Source organism: Mauremys mutica, chromosome 6 (genome assembly GCF_020497125.1).
Source record: "Mauremys mutica isolate MM-2020 ecotype Southern chromosome 6, ASM2049712v1, whole genome shotgun sequence".
Taxonomy (NCBI): domain Eukaryota; kingdom Metazoa; phylum Chordata; order Testudines; family Geoemydidae; genus Mauremys; species Mauremys mutica.
In genome coordinates this window covers 9,894,504-9,918,364 of record NC_059077.1, presented here as the reverse complement: position 1 = coordinate 9,918,364, position 23,861 = coordinate 9,894,504, and the positions used below count along the sequence as shown (strand labels likewise).

Here is a 23,861-nt window from a genome sequence, read left to right as displayed (position 1 = left end):
GAGTCCAGCTGGAGCACAGGCTGGGGAGGCTTTCCAGTGGGCACCCCAAGGAAGGGGAGAGGCTTAAGTGTGGGCCTACGCAGCTGGAGGAGCTCGCCAGCTCCCCGGAGGCCGGACGCCCACTCCGCAGAGCCACACGCTCCCACCCCGAAGACAAGAACCCAGCGCCCGGCTGAGACAGAAAAGCCCAGACACAGCTGGCGCTGCCCGCACCCTATCCGCCCAGCTCTCAGGGCTAGCCCCCCAAGTGGAGAATGGAGCACCCAGCTCAGATGGAAAGGAGGACTCTTGCAACTTTCTGGCTCTTTTCTTCTACCCACTCTTCTCCTGATTGGCGTGGCCTCAACGTATCCCTCCCCGGGAGCCGAAGACGCGGGCGCTGGATTCCACCTACCGGTGCCCGACGGCACACGCACAGACACCGTTGCCTGGGGTATCGTGGCACTGGAGGAGCGCCGTTTAGAAGCGGTGAACATTTACAGGCAGGTTGGGCTTTGGCCTAAACTGCTGAGGCCAGAGCACAGCCAAAGTGGCTTGTTGGTCTAGGCGTATGATTCTCGCTTAGGGTGCGAGAGGTCCCGGGTTCAAATCCCGGACAAGCCCATCTGCCTGCCTGCCTGCCCGCCCTCTCTCCCTCGGGGTGTGTTTCCTCACCCACCTTCACGTCTCCACACCCTTGCCGGGCTCGCTTTTGGAAACTCCTGTGAAACACTGCTTTCCTTAGACTTACGAAAGGATTAGTTGGACCGGGGCGTGAGTCTGCTCTTGGGCGCGAGAGACCCCGGCTCCAAATTTCATCCCAGCTCTGGCCGAGCCTGTCTTTGCAGCGGACCGTGGCGGGTTTTTTCTTCCTCTTCCTCTCCAACATCCCGGAGAGGGAGGGCTGCCTTAGGGTCTGCATTTGGTTCCTCGGGCCAGGTGAAGGGTTCTCACCTACGGCGTGAGAGAGCGAGGAGGAGACCTTGGAAAGGTGAAGTCAGGCACAGTCCTTTTTTTCATTTCAGGGCTAACTCTGCCAGTTCTTGGGGGGGCTTGGTTTGGTTTCCTTCGGCTTGGCTTGGTTCGGTTTGGTTGCGAAAAACGTGGGAAATGATGATCGCTACGGCTCCAAAGAAACGGCTTGTTGACTTTGGCGAGTCCAAGTGTCGCTTCGGGTGCGAGAGGCCCCAGGGTCAGCTCCTGGACAAGCCCTCGCCAAAGGGTCTGTTTGCCTTTCTTTTTTTCCCCCAACTTTTGCCTGGGTTTTTCTCCCCAATCCTGTGGCGTGAGAGTGGCGTTAGGGTGTACATTTGGTTTGCTGCTCCAGGGGTGTGACAGACCCGGCGTGGAGATGACCTTGGAAAGCTGAAGAGAGGCGCGGTCCTTTTCAACTTGATGCCGACAGCGGCCTGTTGTTTCTCCCAAACTTCCGGGCCGGGGCGTGCCGAGCCCCTCCTTGGCCAGAGGGGCTTGTTGGTCTAGAGGTAGGATTCTCGCTTAGGGTGCCAGAAATCCCACACAAGCCCTTGCCGTGGTTTCTTTGCTGCTCTACGGGGAACTCGGGGCTGGGCTGGCGGCTCATCTTTCCCCCATGGGGTGCTTCTCCTGCTCTTCTTTCCATTTGGTTAGTGTGACGGCACGGGTCCGCGCACCGCTCCTCCTGGGAATAGGCTGGCTCAGGCTGACCCCCCAACCAGCGGTAACACCCTGTCAGTTACTCCTCTGGAGCCCCTCTCTCGCTCTCAGGAGCTGCCGCTGTCCTCTGGGGGATTCAGCCCTCCGGCTAGGGGACGCGGCGTTCCCCCCCTTTCCAGCGTACAGGGCTTCCATTCTCTGTCACCACCACGGTGACCCAGGTCCCGTCGTGCCCCTCAGTGCCCTGCGCCTGGTCTAGGCCATGCCCTCGGTGGCTGGTAGGGGAACCCGGACGGGCCCTCTTCTGCGGGATCCAGTCCAGGGACCCTCCGCCCAGCAGTTCTGGGCTTTCTCCCCCTTGCCTGGACTGCTCCTTCCCTGGACTGCTTCCTAAAACTCCTGGCTTTCCTCCTTGCTCTGGGTGTACCGGCTCCAAATCCTCCCAGGGAGCGAGTGCCCTGTCCCAGCAGCTGCCTCTGTCTCTCGCCAGCTTCCTGGCTTTCGAGGCCCTGCCTCTTCCGGCCCAGCTGAGTCCGCTTGCACTCCATCTCTGCCCCCTGGCTCTTCCTCCAGGTGCAGCCCGTGGCGTTGATAGGAGTAGCTGGCCACCTTAACGCCTTCCACAGGGAGCGTGCCCTTTCATTCAGTCGTGGGCGCGAGGGTGCCGTGAGCAGCAGGCTGTGGCTTGTTGGTCTAGGAGCATGATTCTTGCTTTGGGAGCAAGAGGTCCCGGGTTCAATTCCCGGACAAGCCCTGGCGCGAGGTCTCGTTGCTGGCCCGATTTGCCCCGGCTACCTTTTCTTTCTCCAACAGCCTGTCGAGCCACAGCTGCCTTAGCGGCTCAACGCAGTGCCGGGTTGCCCCGGTGGCAGACGGGGGCTGAGGGCTGCAGAGGGCGAGCCGGAGTGGCCGCCTCCCCCGATGGCGGAAGGAGCATCTTGAGCACGTGGCGCAAGGGCCACTGGGGCGAGGAGAGGCCGGACGGCCGCTGGCGGGAGGACCGGCTTGAGGTGGCCCCACAGGGAGTCGGCGGCATCCTCCACCCATTGGACCCTATGGGTTGACCTGGTGGCCCAAATGCTTTCCTGACGCCATGTCCCCGCAAATGACGCCCAACGGGGGTTCCTGCTCCCCAGCGCAAGCCACGCAGGGAGGCTTAAGAGTCCAGCTGGAGCACAGGCTGGGGAGGCTTTCCAGTGGGCACCCCAAGGAAGGGGAGAGGCTTAAGTGTGGGCCTACGCAGCTGGAGGAGCTCGCCAGCTCCCCGGAGGCCGGACGCCCACTCCGCAGAGCCACACGCTCCCACCCCGAAGACAAGAACCCAGCGCCCGGCTCAGACAGAAAAGCCCAGACACAGCTGGCGCAGCCCGCACCCTATCCGCCCAGCTCTCAGGGCTAGCCCCCCAAGTGGAGAATGGAGCACCCAGCTCAGCTGGAAAGGAGGACTCTTGCAACTTTCTAGCTCTTTTCTTCTACCCACTCTTCTCCTGATTGGCGTGGCCTCAACGGATCCCTCCCCGGGAACCGAAGACGCGGGCGCTGGATTCCACCTACCGGTGCCCGACGGCACACGCCCAGACACCGTTGCCTGGGGTATCGTGGCACTGGAGGAGCGCCGTTTAGAAGTGGTGAACAGTTACAGGCAGGTTGGGCTTTGGCCTAAACTGCTGAGGCCAGAGCCCAACCAAAGTGGCTTGTTGGTCTAGGCGTATGATTCTCGCTTAGGGTGCGAGAGGTCCCGGGTTCAAATCCCGGACAAGCCCATCTGCCTGCCCACCCTCTCTCCCTCGGGGTGTGTTTCCTCACCCACCTTCACGTCTCCACACCCTTGCCGGGCTCGCTTTTGGAAACTCCTGTGAAACACTGCTTTCCTTAGACTTACGAAAGGATTAGTTGGACCGGGGCGTGACCCACCATTCTTCCTCCCCAGCTCCGTCACCTCACTCTGATCTCCCACTCCAGCAATTCACCCCTTCCCACCTGTGCTTCTCCTTGTTTTCTTCTCCTCTCCCACCCCTAGGAGGACTCCAGTGGGGTCCGCAATCATCTTCCAGGCTTGGAGCAGATTGCTAGTGGCTCTTCCTCTGCCTTCCACTGGCAGCTGCAGGAAGGAGGTGGAGGGGCAGAGGAGCTGGCCCATTGCCCCGAAGTGGAGAGCAGGGAGGAGAGGGAGATTGAGCTCTGATTGGTTGCTCTGCTTCTGGACTGAAGCAGATGGCCAATCAGAAGGTGGGTTTCTCCACCTTCTTTCCCCTTTCCCCACTCTGCAGGACTCAACCTGCCATCTTAACCTTGCTTTGGGGAATGGAATGTGACCCTTGTATAATATTTGAAAGGGGCCTCATTCCAGAGATCAAAAGTACAGACTGTGATCTGTCTCTGACACTAATTACAATACAAGGGAACACTTTTTTGTTCTTACATTTAGTTTTCCAAATATTTCTTCTGTGTACCTTTTTGTGCCTGACTGGCATAGCAATGTGCTGCAGAACACCACCTGTCAACCACTGGTCTAGGCCAAACAAACCTCTGACTCTTTTGGGGTGGATGATTACTGTTGGCTCCAAACAGGTCTTTAAATGATCATATCTACATATAAAAAGCAAATAAACCAAAATATTCAGGTCAGACCCTCAGTTGGTACCAATTAGAATAACTCCAGTGAAGTCACTGATGCTATGACAATTTATACCCGCTGAGGACCTGACCCCTTAGTTTAGTGCACATGTTGTTGTCCAAGGTTCTCTCATTCATAACATTCTGCTACCACTCAACAAAGATCTGCTCTACTCCTTTTGTAGGTCAGGATGGGACTTTTTCTGGGCATTGAATTATGAACTCCTAAATTCATTGTGGTTAATGGCTCACTTGGAGCTACTCCACTAACTAGGATCCCTGGCACTCATGTTACTCTGCCCTAACATGCCTTGTTCAAGCCCCTAACAAATTCTGCAAAGCCATCTACATTGTAGCGAGAAATAAGACAATAGCAGCAACCCTATATTAGCTGAAGATTCCCATATGCAAAATTAATGCTCAGGTACCACTGTTAATCATCTTTTAGCCCCCTTTGTTGGAGTGATGCAAAGGGGATTTAGAGAGATCAGAGGACTTGTTTTTTTGTTCCTGTGTGTTTCATTCAGGAGAGTTTTAATTTACTTTTAAGTAGGGCTGGCCAGAAAACAACACTTCTGTTTCACCAAAAAACTGAGGTCTCAACATTTGTTTGTATTCCATTGTAGAAGAAAATGAGACTGGGGTTGGGGGCAGAGAATGGAAGAAGGGAAGGCAGAACACTGTCAAAGAGTAATTAACAGTTTGGTGGTTATAGTCCTCCAAGAACTATGGGACAATCAGGTTCAAATTCTTGCTGTGTCAAGTTACTTGACCCTAATTCCATCTATTCCTGAGAAATCTTCCTGAAACCCTTTTTGTTAAAACTGAGACATTTGCATAAAAAGTTTCAGTTTTGACAAATTTGCATTTTCTGATGAAAAAATATTTTAAAATTTCGGACTGGTTCTAATTTAAGAATTTTAAGTCTTCTATTAAATTGTTTCTTTAAAAATAAAATAAAATAAAATAATCTCTTCATTGTTTCTTAACAGAGTATGTGAAAGTGTCCCATCTCAAGAAATTCTTCTGTCTTTCTTCATTTTTTAACTGTTGATTTTGAGTGTTTTGTTTCTGGGGTTCTGCCATGGGTTCTGCCATGATTTCAAAATGAATGATCAGGACCATCCTTCCTAAGCAAGACATAATAAAACTCCATTATTTAGACCTACAAAAGGAGATTAAGAAGCTTGCATTAAGATGTTGTTGAAACTTGCTTCGTTTATTAGGTCCGTGCTGCATTTAAGGGACTGACCAGTCATGACATATAAAAAAAATTCTCTCTCTGAAACAGGAGAAATGATTCTGCCAAGATGCTTCAGTATAATCCAAATGTTTAAATCCTGCTAGGCACACAAAGGTTGTACTTACATCCTTCTATTGGGAAACTGGAATTTTCAGTACTGTGGTAATCTCAGGCAAAATGATCAAAATGGCTCTGCTTTCTACACACTCTAAAATGTAAAGGCTTGGACAGTCTGGAATATTTTAGTGTAGCAGATTTTCATTAAGATGGTGCTAGTTGCTTTAGTATATAATGTAATTTCAAAAACAACAAAAACCATCACAACAAAACAAACAAAAACTAATCAAGTAATGTTGGATTCATTTCAAGTCCTTCAGGCAAGTTTCCATTGATTGAGGCACTTCCCAAATGGCAATAGTTTCATAAATATATTTACAATGCCTAAGCGAATATTCAGGATATTAAATGCAGAATCAAGCATTCAGTAGTGGGACCTGTTGGCAAAACATTTTGTACTCTTAGATTAAGGTACCAAAGATGGGATTTTCAAACACATTACTGAAGACAATGAGAACTTTTCCATTGACTTCAATGAGAGCAGAGTTGTGGCAACAATGATTACTTTTGGAAATCTCACCATAGATGCTTCTGTAGGTGTTGGAGCCAGGATTTGGCACTTCAGTCAGACAAGAAGGCACTCATCCCCTCAAAAACCAGTTGAGTACCTTGAAGGATGGAGCCCCCTGTGAGTAGCAGTAACAAACACAGGACGGAATAGTCATTACCGGTGTGGAGACCACCAGGTAACAGTTAAGTAGAATGCTGCACAAAGGTAATGGGTTGTGAGGAGGGATTTGGAGGAAGAAAGGGAGAGGAGGAGACTTGCATTACCTTAAATTAATTTATTAATTTGCCTTAGAGCTGGTCAAAATTATTTGTACATGAAAATTAAAACCAAAAAGGAAGAAATTGCCGCAAAATGTTACACATTTTTTTCTAACTAAGAAAGCAGTTGAAATGTTGCAATAAAATTTTGAGTTTTAAATTAAAAAATTGAAAAAATAATCAAGTTTAAAAAAATGCAAAATTTTGTTCTTTTTTTGGGTCCAGTTAATATGCATGGTTACTGCTTTCTTATTATGTTGTTTAGGGCCAACTCCCATCCATGTTAAAGGAAGAATGTCAATGGGAGTTTGATCAGGCCATTATTATGCATCTTCTGTACAAGATGGTAACATGTTTGCATACCTTTGCATGTGTGTCTGTTGTGTTTGCCTGAGTATTTACATTCTTTTAATCATCTACATTTGAGAACTCACAACAAAAGTTGGAGAGAAACTTGTCTTTAATATTGTTTTTGCCCCCAAACAACTCCTTACAAATGATCTATGTGGCCATACAATGCATAATCTTTATATATTTAATATCCACTATTAAACCTGAACATATATATTGTCAGATGCTGGGAGGAGGAAAACAAAATACTAATGGGCCTAAGTCACAGATGCTAAAACACCAGCAATGCAATAAATCTCTTTAAAGTACTTTTTTTTTCATTTTGCTCCATGCACTAGTCTTGCATATTTTCTGATAAATTATTACTGTAAATTGGCATCCATAGGAATATTCTGAGAGTGAAACAGCAAGAGGATTTATTAGCACAAAACACTATAGTAATTAAAAATAAATCTGGGAGATGTAGAGCAAATTCAGCTCAAGGAGAAATCTATGTCCAGCAGAGTTAAGGACAATAAGAATGAGTTTTTAAAGTATATTAGGAACAAAAAGAATCCTAACCATGGTATTTGTCCATTAATAGGTGGAAATGGTAGAATTATCAATAATAAAGCAGAAAATACAGAAGTATTCAGTAAATGGGGGAGGACATATCATATATGGGAAGTCTTATTGTATGTCACTCTTTCTATTCCACTTGTATCTCAGGTGGATGTGAAACAGCAGCTTTTTTTCAAAATCAGTAGGTCCAGATAACTTGCATCCAAGAGTTTTTAAAGAGCTGGCTGAGGAGTTTCCTAGATTGCTAATGTTGATTTTCAATATATCTGAGGACACTAAGGAGGTTCCAGAAGACTGGAAGAAAGTTAATATTGTGCCAATATTTATTAAAGATAAACAGGATGACTTGGGTAGTTATAGGCCTGCCAGTTGGACACTGATCCCAGGCAAGACAATGGGGCATAGTGTAATGTAAATCAAAAGGTGTTTATGGAAAATAGCTCCTGTCAAACTAACTTGATTTTTTTTAATGAGACTACAAGTTTGGTTGATAAAGGAAATAGTCTTCAGTCTTAGACTTCAGTAAGGCATTTGACTTAGTACTGCATGATATTTTGATTAAAAAAATAGAATCATATAAAAATATCATGGCACATATTAAATGGATTAAAAGCTGGTTAACTGATAAGTCTCAATTTGGAAATGAGGAATCATAATCGAACGGGTGGGTTTCTAGTGGGGTCCCACATGGATGGATTCTTGGCCCTATGCTATTTAACATTTTTTATTAATTACCTGGAAGAAAATATAAATTCATCACTGATAAAGCTTGCAGATGACACAAAAATTGGGAGCATGGTAAATAATGAAGTCAGGTCACTGATAAAGAGCAATCTTGGTAATCTGGTAAGCAGGGCCAAAGCAAACAATATGTGTTTTCATTCTGCTAAATATAAATGTAAATACATCTAGGAACAAAGAATGTGATCCATATTTACATGATGAAGGACTATCCTGGGAAGCAGTGACTCAAAAATATTTGGGAATCATGGTGGATAATCAGCTAAAGAATGAACTCTCAGCACAACGTTGTATCCAAAAAGCCTAAGGTGATCCTTGGATGCATAAACAAAGATGCATTAACAAAGAGAAGGTTAAAGAGTGACCTGATTACAGTTTATAAGCTCCTACATGGGGAACAAATATTTAAGAATAGGCTCTTCTGTCTAGCAGAGAAAGATATTACATGATCCAATGGCTGGAAGTTGAAGCTACATAAATTCAGACTGGAAAAAAGGCATACATTTTTCAGTGAGAGTAATTAACCATTGGAACAATTTATCAAAAGTTGTGGTGGATTCTCCATCACTGACAATTTTTAAATGAAGATGGGATGTTTTTCTAAAAGGTCTGCTCTAGGAATTATTTAGGGGAAGTTCTATGGAGTGTGTTATACAGGATGTCAGAGTTCGGAGGGAATCCTGACAGAGTCCCTGATCTAGGGGCATCATGGGAGATGTAGTCCAGCTGGGGAGTGCAGCCCACACAGGAAAATAGTGACATGAGGTAACCAAACTACAAATCCCATGAGGCACTGCAACAGGATGCCTGCATAAACAATTTTAGGCTTTGCAGCCTTTTTCAATTAATATTTGAAAATTTCTGCGAAAAGTAGACACATTTATTGAAAAAAAGTCAAAAATCAATTTTCTATTGAAAATCAGTTTTGATGAAAAAGTTTCAGCGAGACCTCATGAAAACATTTTAACATACTGTAATTAGGACCACCTGTCCTGGGGCCTGCATCTTGATGTGGTGGGAAGGTTTGCATGCTCTAATGACCCTGAAAGTTATGCCAGTGGGTGTTTTAAGTCCTGGCAGGGCCATCCAAACCAAACAGGAGCACCAACCTCAAAGAATACGGACCAGATGAAAAGCCCACTGCTCCTCCAGTTGGGGCCTCAGCAACAGGTCAACAACTAATTCTTGCAAAACAGTTAAATCATAGACAAACAGCAAGATAGCCATTGTAGCAAACAGCATAATAGCCAGTGATGGTAGAGCTTTGTTCATGCCCTAAGCAGCACCTAATGGGGCAGGCAGAATTCATATTCAGCATTAGGACAGAATTTTTTACTTTAACTTTAGCTGGATCCATTTAAAAATAACACACAATATCCATCGAGTTGATGACAGCTCAACTTCCAGTATCTGTTAGACCAATCTCAGTCAATGTCTTGTCTTCCAATATTGTTGGCATATGGTGTTTTGTGAACTATTTCATGAAAATAAACCATGCTGTCAATGAAACATGAGCTCTCTCTTTTAGCCTATGATGCACAAAACAATGATAGACCAAAAAGTATATATATATTCTTGTGTGTGTGTGTGTGTGTATATATATATATATATACACACACACACACACACACATACACACCTATACTCATTGTTTTGCTGGCAAAGATCCACAAGCAAAACTTACAAATATCTTTGACGCCCGGTCTCACATATAATCAATTATGAGCCTTATTGAAGTGGGCTACACTGTAGCAAACAAACAACTTCATTATTCTGTCACACTGATGACATCCTATCACAGGTTTCTATAGCAATATGTCAGACTTTGGTACTGCAATGTCAACATTAGGAAGGCCCTGTCATATCTGCTTCTGGGAATTACTGCTGCTGTGCCAGATGTGCGGCTAACAGTGATGAGACTGTATGAAAAGCTGCCTGAGTCAGATGAGGCTTTAACACTTCAGAAGTTTGTTGAGATCATGCAAGAAGCAGCAGTAGTAAATTACTCATCACCATCATCATCATCATTTGGACTGACATATTGCATAGTCCCCTTAACCCAAGGAACTCAAAAAAACTGTAGAATCTTGATTTTATGAACACTGAATGGCAAATTATATGAACCATTTTTTCTGATCAGGAAAAAAAACTAAATCAAAATCCTGTAGTGAAAGCTTTCTGATGCCTTCAGTGCCCTGGAAGTCAGTATGCAGTGGTTTGAAGTGATAAAGGGTACCATTCATTACCATTCCCACTGCAATTTTGAGATGTTCAGTTTAATGAACTTTCCGATTGTATGGTCTCCTCAATACCTAATTAGTACATACATTGCGGTTTTACTGTACTTTATAAATAATAACTAGGGCTGTTGATTAATCACAGTTAACTCATGCAATTAACTTAAAAAATTAATTGCGATTAATCACACTGTTAAACAATAGGATACTAATTTAAATTTTTTAAATATTTTTGATGGTTTTCTACATTTTCAAATATATCGATTTCAGTTACAACTCAGAATATAAAGTGTACAGTGCTCAATTAATATTATTTTTATTACAGATATTTGCACTGTAAAAATGATAAAAGAAATAGTATTTTTCAATTCACCTCATACAAGTACTGTAGTGCAATCTCCTCCTCATGTAAGTGCAGCTTACAAATATAGTTTTTTTTGTTATGTAACTGCACCCCAAAACAAAACAATGTAAAACTTTAGAACCTACAAGTCCACTCAGTCCTACTTCTTGCTCATCCAATCGCTAAGACAAACAAGTTTGTTTACATTTGCAGGAGATAATGCTGCCCACTTCTTAATTACAATTTCACCTGAAAGTGAGAACAGGCATTCACATGGCACTGTTGTGGTTGGCATCGCAAGATATTTGTGTGTCAGATACACTAAAGATTCATATGCTTCTTTATGCTTTGGCCATCATTCCAGAGGATATGCTTCCATGCTGATGATGCTCAATAAAAGATAATGCATTCATTAAATTTGTGACTGAACTCCCTGGGGGAGAATTGTATGTCTCCTACTCTATTTTGCCCTCATTCTGCCATATATTTCATGTAATAGCAGTCTTGGATGATGATCCAGCACATGTTGTTCATTTTAAGAACTTTCACTGCAAATTTGACAAAATGCAAAGAAGATACCAATGTGAAATTTCTAAATATAGTTACAGCACTTGACCCAAGATTTAAGAATCTGAAGTGCCTTCCAAAATCTGAGAGGGATGAGGTGTGGGGCATGCTTCCGGAAGTCTTAAAAGAGCAACACTCTGATGCGGAAACTACAGAACCCAAACCACCAAAAGAGAAAATCAACTTTCTGCTGGTGGCATCAGACTCAGATGATGAAAATGAACATGCATCCGACTGCACTGCCTTGGATCGTTATTGAGTAGAACCCATCATCGGCATGGATGCATGTCCTCTGGAAGAGTGGTTGAAGAATCAAGGAACATATGAATCTTTAGTGCATCTGGCATGCAAATATTTTGTGACGCTGGCTATAACAGTACCATGCAAATTTACCTGTTCTCACTTTCAGGTGACATTGTAAACAAGAAGTGGGCAGCAATATCTCCTGCAAATGTAAACAAACTTGTTTGTCTGAGCAATTGGCTGAACAAGAAGTAGGACTGAGAATCTTGTAGGCTCTAAAGTTTTACATTGTTTTATTTTTCAATGCAGGTCTTTTTTGGACATAATTCTACATTTGTAAGTTCAACGTTCATGATAAAGAGATTGCACTTCAGTACTTGTATTAGGAGAATTGAAAAATACTATTTCTTTTGCTTTTTACAGTGCAAATATTTATAATAAAAATTAATATAAAGTGAGCACTGTACACTTTGTATTCTGTGTTGTAATTGAAATCAATATATTTGAAAATGTAGAAAACATTCAAAAATATTTAAATAAATGCTATTCTATTATTAACAGTGAGATTAATCATGTGATTAATCACAATGAATGATTTAAATTTCATGATTAATAGTGATTATTTTTTTAATTCCTTGACAGCCCTAGTTAAAAGCATATATAAGTGCAAAGTATTACAGTTACAGTTATTATTATTACTCTTGATTTATTCCAATGTACATGATAGGAGAATCAGTCTATCAAAATGGATCTTGAGGAGTGACTCAGCTCTAGCATGCCTGCATTGTCACACAGGAGCTGTATGGGAATAAGTACTGGTGATTTAAAAGTAATAACAATTTCTCTTTATGTTCTCCTTAAAGTTACCTTTGGGAAAGAAAGTGGAGAAAAAATGTGCATTTAATTACAGACGAGAGAGAGAACATTATGTGTAATTACATGGCTCCCACTGGCCATTTTCTGGACTTCATATTTTAAAACTTTCTGTGCTCTGCCCAGTGGTGCTGGAACTAGGAGTTCTGGAGGTGCTGCTGCAGCCCCTGGTTTGAGGTAGTAATACCAAATACACGGTTTCCATGATTTCCGTCATCAGCATCTCCACTGTAAAAAATGTTTTGGCACCCCTGGCTCAGCTTGTCATGTTACAGGAAACATAAAGCAAATTCTTTCCTCTTCAGCCCCTGAAGAAAAATCTCCAAGATAGCAGCTTACCATGAACATCACAAGCCACTTTGGTACCTGTTGCTTTGCACAAATATGTGCCTAAGCCAACTCACATTGATAGGATTGGAAGGATATATTTTCTATTGGTAAATGTTGGTAAAAAGTTGATTCAACCTCTCACATACAAGCCAGCCAAAAAATATTGCTATAGATAATAGACAGTTACAGATAGGCGAAGTAAGAAAAATGCTGCTTGAGAACTTGTTAGAGTTTGATTTAAGGATATTTAGTTTATATATTTTGACATGTGATGTTGAGAATTTGTTTTGAATAAGTTATAAAAGCTTTAACTGTTTGAATCTCAACATCTACTGTCATTAAATAGTGTCTGACTCCCCACACCTGAGTGCCTGTCCCCCCATAATTTCCTGCAACTCTGAAAATTTAAATCTACAAAATTAAATATAAATAGATTAAATTTAAATTAGATTTAAATTAATTAAATCTATGAAATTAAAACCCATATTTTTGTGCAATTGTGAGAATGCAAATTCATAGAAATCAAAACAAATGCTTAAAAATAAATACCAATACTATCCATTGAAAGTATACACAAATAACAATTTAATTCTGCCAAGCTTACCCATAGAGCATCTCTCTTACCTTAACCAGTCCCAGAGGTGGAAGCTGTTTATAGACCCTACTCCACACAGGTAGTCAAGAAGAACATGATTATAACAGGTTTCATTCAAGCTTTGCTCACTTTTTTAGTAAGCCACAGACAAACCACACACCTCTTCTCTTCTTCACTGGGGCCATGGTTTTGCACCATGTTTCTGAAGGCATATTTAGGGCACACTGTTTTCTTAGTGCCTCTCTGATTTCCACTCTTAGGCTATGTCTACATATAAGGCCGTGTGTCGTTGCCTTAGCATAGGGGTAAGTAGCAGTTAGATGATGAGGCACTGTTTAGGCAAATAAAGACACACCAGAACCTTAGAGTATACACCCTACACAGCTCTCCACACACCCAAGCCATGGCTCCCGTATTTACACCACTATTTTTAGAAGTGTAGTGTCCTGCTGCCTACCCACTGTCAGAGCCTTTGACTGCTGCATGCCACAATATTGATACTGGGACTGCTTTTCACTGCAGCATGTAGCTATACTTATCCTACATGCTGCCAACAGCATGAACAAGGTCTCAGGCACCCTTCCTTGGTGCTGCATATTCCACATAGATACTAGAATTCAGTCTATAGCTTGTTCATGGTGATATTGGGAGAGAGTTGGGAATAGAAAGGCAGTAGAAACTGGTGGATTAGAACTTAGATCCATGGGTGAGGGCAGAGTAGGAGTCCAGGCCATGGATGCTTCTGCATCACCACTGCATGAAGTAAGTCCCAGCATGGCCTGAGTGGAGGGCCCCCTGAGCCCACGGATTGGCTCATGCTGGTATATTAACAGGAAGCCAGTATGTGGAGCTGTCTCAGCAATGATGTAGACTTCCTGCTTGCTTCAGCTCCAGACCTTGCCTTGGTGTGGACCCTAGACTCCAGCATCTGACTAATGTTGCCAACTTTCTATTTACACAAAATCGAACATCCTTGCCCCGACCCCTGGCCCACCCTCCTCCAAGGCCCCACCCTGCCCCTTCTCCTATCCCTCCTCCCTCTGTTGCTCACTATCACCACCCTCACTCACTCACTCATTTTCACTGGTCTAGCTCAGGGGTTTGGGGTGCAGGAGGGGACTCCGGGCTAGGGTTGGAGCCAAGGGGTTCGGAATATTCGAGCGGGCTCCGAGCTCAGGGGTGCAGGGTGTGGGAGGAGGCTCTGGGCTGGGGCAGGGGTTTGGGGTGCAGGGTGGTGAGGGCTCTGTGTGGCGGTGTGGGGCTGAGGATGAGGGATTTGGGGTGCAGGAGGGGGCTCCAGATTGGGACTGAGGAGGTTCAGAGGGCAGGAGGGGGATCAGGGCTGGGGCAGAGGGTTGGGGCATGGGAAGGGGTCAGAGGTGCAGGCTCCAGGTGGCACTTACCTCAAACAGCTCCCAGAAGCAGTGACATGTCCCCCCTCCAGCTCCTACGCGGAGGTGCAGCCCAACAGCTCTGCACACTGCCTTGTCCACAGGCACCACCCCCACAGCTCCCTACTGCTTGGAATGGGAGCAATGTGCAGAGCCCCCTGGCTGCCCTATCCATAGGAGCCAGAGGGGGGACATGCAGCTTCTTCTGGGAGCCGCATGGAGCACTGCCTTAGTTCCATTGCGCTGCCAGCCGGACTTTTAATGGCTCAGTCAGCAGTCCCTTTTTGACCAGGCATTCTGGTTGAAAACTGGACACCTGGCAACTCTACATGTGACCCCAGTGTATCCCTGACTCTGATGCTTGCCAGTTGTCTGTAACTTGAGGCCTGACTCTGACTCCCTGCTGTCCTCACCTGCCTTGACCTCAACCCTACTACTCATCTCTTGACCACAACTTGGTAACTGACTGGTGCACACGGGCCATTTATGGCCCAGCACTGTCATTCAGCAATTACAGAAATGAGTCTAAAAGCTTGTGTGACTAACATCTGTTCTCTGCAATGGTGTTGTATCCCTATCAGTCCCAGGATATTAGAAAGATAAGGTGGATGAGGTAATATCTCTCACCAATTGAAGTTGGCGCAATAAAAGATATTATTTCACTCACCTTGTCTCTCTCATATCTGTTCTGGCTTCCACGGATATCCTTAAACTGTGATAAGCCTTCTCTCTCCCCCGCCAAATGTTCAAACATATGATAAGAGATAATCCCTCTGCTTCATCAGCAAAGGCAAAGGCTGAAGGAAAGCAAGAAATATTAGAGATGGCTGAAAAGTCATTTTTATGCTCTTTTGACAAACCAGACATTTTTGCAAGAAAACATCCATTTTTACTTGCATTTTTCAGGTTTTCATCAAAGAAAGAAAGACATTTGAAAATATTTTGGGGGTTTTGACAATCAAACCTCAGCATTTTTCATTTTAAGAGTTTTCTGTTTTTATGATGAAAACTCCAAATAATTCTGTGAAAAAACCCAATCTTCCAGTGTATTTTAAGGAAATAAAATAACTTTCATAACCACTTCTAGTTGTTATCCTCATTGTACATAAGGGGAACTAAGGCACAGCTTGTTGCTCGAGATCATACAAGATGGCCGTAGCAGAGTCAGGAACTGAACGCAGTTTTCTTGAGGCCTAGTTCTGTACCTTCACTGTAAGACACTCTTTCCACTGTAAGACACTCTTTCTCCACAAGTCGAAGTCTGACTTCTAAAGTAAAATTAGTTAATATTAGCAAAGTAGGAGGGGAGAGGACCATACATTTGAAAAATCAATGCACCAGATCCTCAGCTGATGTAAACTGGTATTAGTTCCACTGGCTTCAATAGAGGTTTGCTAGTTTATATCAGGACATCACAGATAGAGGCTCTTTCCTTCTATCTGTCATAAGGCTATCACCATAGAATCTAGGCATTGGTTTCTGAGTTGGAAAGGAATCATGTAATGTTACATGAGTATAAAGTATTTTTTGTTTATTAGTTGTACTGCAGTAGCACATAGAGTTCCCAAGCAAGGATTGGGGCCCCATTGTGCTAGTGCTGTTATATATACAAGGAGAAGATGGTCAGTTGTTGCTTACTACTTGTATTGTTTGGTCAGAACTTATTTTTTGTTAAATATTTGTTTTCTGGTGGGTTTTAAAGCAGGATTGACTGTTCCAAAAGTCTGTTATGCCTGTATGCTTTCTCTGTGTCTCACTGAACCAAGGGTGGTTAAAAATGGACAAGTTTGCAGTGGAAAATGCAGTGAAGTCTTCAAGGAGCCATACATGGGGATTTATACTATACGGGGAGCTGGGTTTCTTGGCTCAAATAGAAGCCAAATGAAGTGCATCAGAATTGTGTTCTGTGCTTGGCAGTATACATCTGCATTTATTATTTCTGCAGCACCACAGGTATGCATGACACAGAAGAAGTGGCCCTCCCCCACAATGCCTTATATTCTAGGATCCAGACTGTTGCTAGCCCTATGATGAGTGTTCAAGGAGAGGAGGGAGTAGCTGCAAGAACCTCTCCTCCTTTAAGCCGCCACTGTCCTTCCAACCTTGTACAGGAGGCAGACTCAGTCCAGAATCTTGCTCTGAATGAAAGGATACAGTAGCACTAGCATTTCTGGGTGGAGATGGACCAATTCATAGACATGAGAGCACACATGGGAAACTTATGCTGCACCATTGCAAAGGGTTGCGCTTGTGTTTTCCTTGCAGTGTCAGAGGTACAGTGTCAAGTATCAGAGGGGTAGCCGTGTTAGTCTGGTTCTGTAGAAGCAGCAAAGAATCCTGTGGCACCTTATAGACTAACAGATGTTTTGCAGCATGAGCTTTCGTGGGTGAATACCCACTTCTTCGGATGCAAGGTACAGTGGGTGCCTCATATATATCCCGGATGGTGAACCTACATGCCACCTCCTCCCATAGGCTGTGCTTTAGCACAAAGTGATATATCTGCCTATAACATACCTTTCCCCAACATACATTTGTGAGCAAGCTGCTTTTTTCAGAAAGTGGAAGCCAACGTTATATATCACAGAGCTTTCTGATGGCTTTGTCCTTGTGTGAATCCCCTTGTTGATATGAGAAATGGGGTCAGCCTGGCATACAGAGTTTCAAAATGTCTCCAGTATATTTCCCCATGTGGAGGCACAAAGGGGTCAGGTGACTGCACTTACATTTAGAACTATTTCTGGAAGGTTGCATTATCCACTCTAAATATTTTAGGAATGATCTCACTGAAATCTGAATATTGCTCTGAAGTGACTTTTTCCTCTGAAATATTTATGAAAAGGGAAGCAAAGGATGCTACAGAAAAATCGTAAACCACAATCAAGGAGGACGCTTTATTAATCCAAACCCATAATACAGCACTTGGTGGAAGAAGAATGAAAATGACCTCCCCTTGTGATAAGATTACAGTAGGAATTAAAAAAGGAAACTTTTACAAGAAGCAGGCTGTTTCCTAAGGGGATAATTCTGCAGCTGCTGTGCAGGCCTAGTTCTGACCTGACTTACACTAGTTTTTTTTTACTATAGCTGCACTGATCCCAATGGACTTATTCCTGATTTACAATGGTGTAAATCAGATCTGAGTCAGGCTCTACAAGCACAGCTCCCATTGTGTACATATCTTTTTAGGATAAAAACGCCTCTTCCAGTGGAGCAGGTAGTTTTTTTCCCAGCACCACAGGGCTGCATGTGTTATCCTCCTCCTGTACTGAAAGCTTGTAGCAGCTTAATTATTTAACAACCCTCTGCTGACACAGGCTAGTAAAAGGATCAGGCCGTTGCATTCCTAAACTTTCTTTTGAAAAGCCTTTAAGAAACTCATGAATATTTAATGTCCCTCAGTCAGTGCCAGGAAGATGGCACCATTAATATCGAAACCAAATGCCACTCGTTGTGTGTACAGCCCAGGGCTTTTTAAAACTGAGCAGTGTTAGCTCCCTGAATGGCCATTCCATGGCGGTTCAGCCTTTATGACCAGGCACAAAAGGCTTTCTTTTTTCTCATTTCCTCTTGGAGACTCGAATGGACCAAACTGGAAAAGAATGAGTGTGTCAATTGTGTGCATGTAAAGAAAAAAAAGGCTGACATCTGTTCCAAATTGGGCATGTGGGCCCAGATCAAAGCATCAGAGGGATAGAATTGCATTCTAATTTTTAATCAGAATAAAATTACTGCTATCTGCCAGGAAAAGGCAAACCTGGCCAGAGATTATGTCTCTGTAACTTTGGATGCAGGAAAAAAAAAAACCCGTTGACTTTGACTTAAATTGTGTATTTTGTTCTTCTCACACTACGAAAACTTCACGGGGATTTTAAGTACACATAGCAAAGAATTTTACTTGTCTTTCTTTACCTCACTTTCCTCATCTGTTAGTCAGGAAACAGAAGGAGAAAAAAAATTCCTTCTAAAGTATCAAGCTGAAAAGTCACTTTCACAGATATGTAACGTCAAGGATGCTAGTAGTTCCAGCAAGGTCAATAGGACCTCTCATTAGGACTGGTTGAAAATTTTCCATCTAAGTTGGTTTTGATGGAAATTTGGGTTTTTGAGGAAGTCAATTTTTTCATGAAAACTGCCTGACTTCTGTGGATATTTTTTTTTAATCAAAAAACCCTCCTGAAACTCAAAATATTTTGACTCAATATGGTGCCATCGTGCATCATGGGAGTCATCGTGTGTGTGCCTTATGGTCCCATTCTCCTCCAGAGAGAGGGCTTTAGGGGGTTCTTTATCTACCATGATGCAACATAGCCAGGTATTCCTATGATGCACTCCCTCCCATCAACAAGAGTGGTGAAAGTAGTGCCTCATGGGAGATGAAGTTCAACAAGACACCCTGGCCCATAGAGAAGAGACTCATAGACTCATAGGCTTACAGTCAAAAGGGACCATTATGCTCACCTGGCGGGGAGGGATAGCTCAGTGGTTTGAGCATTGGCCTGCTAAACCCAGGGTTGTAAATTCAATCCTTGAGGGGGCCACTGAGGGATCTGGGGAAAAAATCAGCACTTGGTCCTGCTAGTGAAGGCAGCAGGCTGGACTTGATGACCTTTCAAGGTCCCTTCCAGTTCTAGGAGATGGGTATATCTCCAATTACCTTTTTAAAAAAAAGTCTGACCTCCTGCATATTGCAGGCCACTACTGAAATAGATCACTAACCTCTTGCTGAGTTACTGAAGTCCTCAGATCATGGTTTAAAAACCTCAATTTACAGAGAATTCACCATTTACACTAGTTTAACCTGCAAGTGACTTGTGCCCCATGCTGCAGAGGAAGTAAAAACAAACAAACAAAAAAATGCAGTGTTTGCCAATGTGACCCTGGGGGAAATGCCTTCCTATAATTCCTATAAGGCATCTGAACTAGAGCTCTCATGACACTGCAACACTTGTTTGACTCAAAAGATTTGCATTCTTTCAGCTGACTTTTTTGCTCACATGACAAAATTTTCAGTGGAAAAAACCCTAATTTCCCACCTGCTCTACTTCTTATCTATTTAAAATTACACAGGAATCTGGTTGAAAAATGAGTCTGCATTTTTTTGGACATTTTCATGAAAATTTCATCCTTTTTCCCATCAAAATTCAAAATTTCAATAAAAAATGTTATCAAAATTACAAATTGTTTTTCAGCCAGCTCTCTTGTACACATGGACACACTAGTCCCCAGTGAAATCAATAGGAGTTGGATTAGGACCATGATAAATGCTTTGCTGGATAGGGACCATAGTAAAACCATAGGTTTGGCAAAGCCTACTGCCACCAGCAGTCATGGAAGAGAAATTGTGGACGGCACGTCTATCTGATGCTAGCAAATAAATATTACACGGTGCTCCAGGGGAAGAGGAAAAGACAAACCAATCAGCCAAACATAAAGCAAGGTTATTACAAATACAGTGTAGAAAAATCCCTTCCTGACCCAGAGTTTGACAACCAATTCAGCACACTATGGATGTAAAGAGGAAACACCATGGTTCAGTATTGTTCTAGGTGTAAAAAACACCCATTAGAGTTAAGACTGAGTTCAAATTTCCATTTTAAATCTGGGACTTCTTTTACAGTGCTCATGACTGGAGCTGGTCAAAGGTTTCGGTTCCTTAAGTGGTCCAAGTTTAAGGAATTTACATGCTTTGTCAGATGAAGGGGGATGGCCCAGTGGTTGGGCTACCAAGCTATAACTTACAAGGCTGTTATTCAATTCCTTTCTCTGGGAAATAAATCAATACAATTACCCAGTGACCTTAAGCAACTATATTCTGTCTCTCTCTGACTCAGTTCCCCATTTGTAAAATGGGGTTAATAGCAGTGCCCTGCATCACAGGGATTCTGGAAAGATACTAAAGTCTGAGATGCTTAATTGCAACAATAATTAGGCCCATAGGCATGTAAGATTAATAACTCACTCTTTCTTTGAAAAATAAACCAAAATAAGCAGGAAAGTAACAGGAATTCTCCATTATGGACTGTAGACTGACTACAAAAGAATCTGTGCTACAGATTCCCTTATTGAAGTCTATATTGGGATCTACTAAGTTAGTAGATACTATTGGTAGTATCTTCAAGGACCTGTGGGCTGTTTTAGATCCGGGGGGGCGTGGTTGCTATTGATGGGGCACTGCTATAACTTAGAGCACCATTGCATTCTCGCAGTGTAGCTTTGCATAAACCACTTGCCTTGTGACACTGTGCATTTAAAACTATGCTGCAGATAATGCACTACAAATTGAATAAATATTGTAAGAACAAAGCAGTCACAGAAATGCACTGTGAGTGTTTCAACCCCATTCAAAGGCCCTCCACTATAATTGTCTCTGACAGAAGGTTCCTGTATAGCAAGTATTTTGACTGCCAGTGACCTTAAACACGATTATCATTAGCCTTCTTGTAATAGTGCCTCTCCCTTGAACTCAAATTACAGTGCTTCTCAAATGGTTTTATAAAGAGAGTTCAGTGCTGTAGTTAGCATAATTCAAGCTGCTTTAATCAATGCCGCATCTTTGTAAATAAAGCTGGAATTTGAAATAAATGCTGTAATAATTACCTCCATATTTTGTAATATTTATTGCAATAATTTTGACTACAGTAATTTGAATTATGGCTGCATGCAAGCAATACGGAGGAACACAGTCAGTAATTCATGCTGATAAATATATCAATTCCCTGTCTAGCACTGTGTTCTGTTTATGGCAAAACATCAGGATAATAATAGCCTCACGGTTCAGAGGCAGCAAAATTATCCTGAACCAGGAACTCATCTGCAGACTATAGAATCTTCTGTGCTCTCCCAAGATGAGATGAAAACGTGCTTCTCCCTTCCTCTCTTTGGAAAGTACCCTGATACAAATGGCTTATCAAAGGCTGACCAATGCACACTGAAAGAACAAGGATGTCAACACCAAGGCAGAGATGCTTGAGATCTGACTGACAGAAGCACTTGCAGCAGGTCATTCTTTACAGGGAACCATGTGGTGATTTAAGGCAATGCTTGGCAGGAGTCTGCTAATGACTCTGTATAGTGAAGTAAAATGTCCTCAAGCATTTACTTTTCTCCAGTTTCTGATCATGGCCAAGAATGTACAAAATGACCCACTGTCAGAGGGTAGCTGGCCCTCTGAAGGGGTCAGGCGCTACTTCTGACAGGCTTCCCAAGGGGGAATGAGGCAACTTAGGTTCACTTGGGACCAGGGCTGGATTTCCAATTGGGCACAGCAGGCATGTGCCTAGGGGTGCCAACGTTCTAGGCACGTCTTAAAGTTAAAAGTGGGTTAAAAGTCTCATTTTTTTTATGGAAAACAGAAAGGTCAGCTGTAGGCGGGGGAGGGCTGCAGATGCTGTGCCTCATGGTGCATACGGTGTATATCTGGTCCTTCCTGAGACTAATTACTCACTGAGAAATTGGGAGGCAGTTAAATAGGGAAGCACTTCAGAGTGATAAAAGGGAGCTACTCAGGTTGGGATTGGGGGTTAGAAAACAGAGGATCCAGAGGAGGAACAGTCTCTGGAACACAAAGAGAAAGCTCCCAAAAGAAGGGCTTCTTGGAGGGAGCCCGGGGAGGTGGGCAAACCAGGAAAGGAAACTAAGAAAGAATGCTCCTAGGCAGGAGAGGCTCCGAAAGGGAGGAGCTAGGAATGCTGACTCTCAGTGGAACCTGGGCCCCAAGGAAGGAAATCAGCAGGTAGCAGCAGAAATCCCAGTTCTGAGGAGTGATATGCTGTTCTGGGGGGGTCATCATGGTTTAACTTCCATGCGGACCTTGACCCAAGAGGAGGAACCCTTTCCCAGCTGATGACAAGAGGCCCTGGCTCCAGAAGAGGGTTCCTGGCCAAAAGGGCCTTGCTGGTAAGGGAGTTGACATAGGAGGGACTGATGGATTAAGGTTAATTTATCCCCTTTCCTCCTCCAGTTAGAGATGCTGGATGGACGCCTTTTTTGTAAAATGCTCGTCCTTTGGTTAAATAAACTATACCCTTGCAGGGGCACTGTTCAACATACATAAGCCTCATTGGACGTATTGAAGCCCAGTAGGGGAAACTGAGGCAGTGATGCAATGGTGGTGCTGTACTGGGACACCAGGGAGTGCTCCAGGGATGAGGCCCTCATTACATTAACTTTCTCTGTATTTTGACCTCACTTTCATTATACAGTCATCTTCAGCCCCCAAGTTCAATCCTCAGCAATTTTTAAATCAAAATTGGATATTTTTTTCTGAAAGATATGCTCTAAAAAGGAAATTAATTCAGGGAAGTTCTCTGGCCTGTGTTGTACAGGATTTCAGATTAGATGATCCCACTGGTCCCTTTTGGCCTTTGACTCTATTAAGTTTAGTTCTCATCCACAATCATTAGGCTTTTTCTTCTGGGCTGGCATTAAACAACCATCACCAGCCATTGATCAACAGGGGAATTGTAAAGAAGAGATCTACAATTCAATAGGAGACAGTTGCGCAAGCACCACACAATGGAGATTGCTCAATTCTGAGACTTAGCAAGGTCCATCAGGACATGTCTGGGGTCGTATTTTTCCTGGGACATGAATTGAGGGTATAGCAAAAGGGACAGTGGCATCATGAGATCACCTTTCTCCTCCTCTACCTACTCTGAAGGCAACAAGAACACTGGGAAGACAAAGACTTTGAACTGGGGGTATTGGTCCCAGGCTGAGAAGAGAATTCAGCCTGTGCATTAAGAACAGTAACCTCCCTTCAACATCCAGTTGGGTGAGAAAAGCTGTTTGATTCAGATCTTACTGAGTCTGATAAGTTCAGGATTTAGAATGCGTGTTTATTTTTTATTTCATAGGTAACTATTTCTGGCCTTTATGCCTACCACTTACAATCACTAAAAATCTATCTTTCTGTAGTTAAGAAACTTATTTTAATGTTTTACTTTTACCAGTGAGTTTGTCTAAAGTCCTTGGGGAATCTGCTCAGATTAGAAATGCTGGTGCATGTTCACTATCTTTTGACAAAATGGTGAACTAATTAATGAACTTGCATTGTTCGAGAGAAGGTCTTGAGTAGTGTAAGATGGTGTTAGGATATAGATAGTCAGGCCTATCTGTAAAGGCCTATATTTTAAGAATGTAGGTAGATGTTTATCATTTAGGTAGTTATAGAAGTATAAAAGAAAGAATCAAAATCACTGTCTGCCTGTGTAAGGGCCTTCTCTTACTGTGACAGTCTGAGGCCCTGTTCTTAAGCAAAGACCTTTGG

The 23,861-nt window shown here is 43.4% G+C and overlaps 3 non-coding genes across 3 annotated transcripts; all 3 read left to right on the top strand.

The window, feature by feature from the left end:
- The first annotated feature begins 531 nt into the window (after positions 1–531).
- TRNAP-AGG lies at positions 532–603 on the top strand. The gene has a single exon. It is a non-coding gene; the product is annotated as a tRNA-Pro (tRNA).
- Positions 604–2,296: 1,693 nt separating this feature from the next.
- Positions 2,297–2,368, top strand: TRNAP-UGG. Its single transcript has one exon. It is a non-coding gene; the product is annotated as a tRNA-Pro (tRNA).
- Positions 2,369–3,305: 937 nt separating this feature from the next.
- Positions 3,306–3,377, top strand: TRNAP-AGG. The gene has a single exon. It is a non-coding gene; the product is annotated as a tRNA-Pro (tRNA).
- Positions 3,378–23,861: the final 20,484 nt, after the last annotated feature.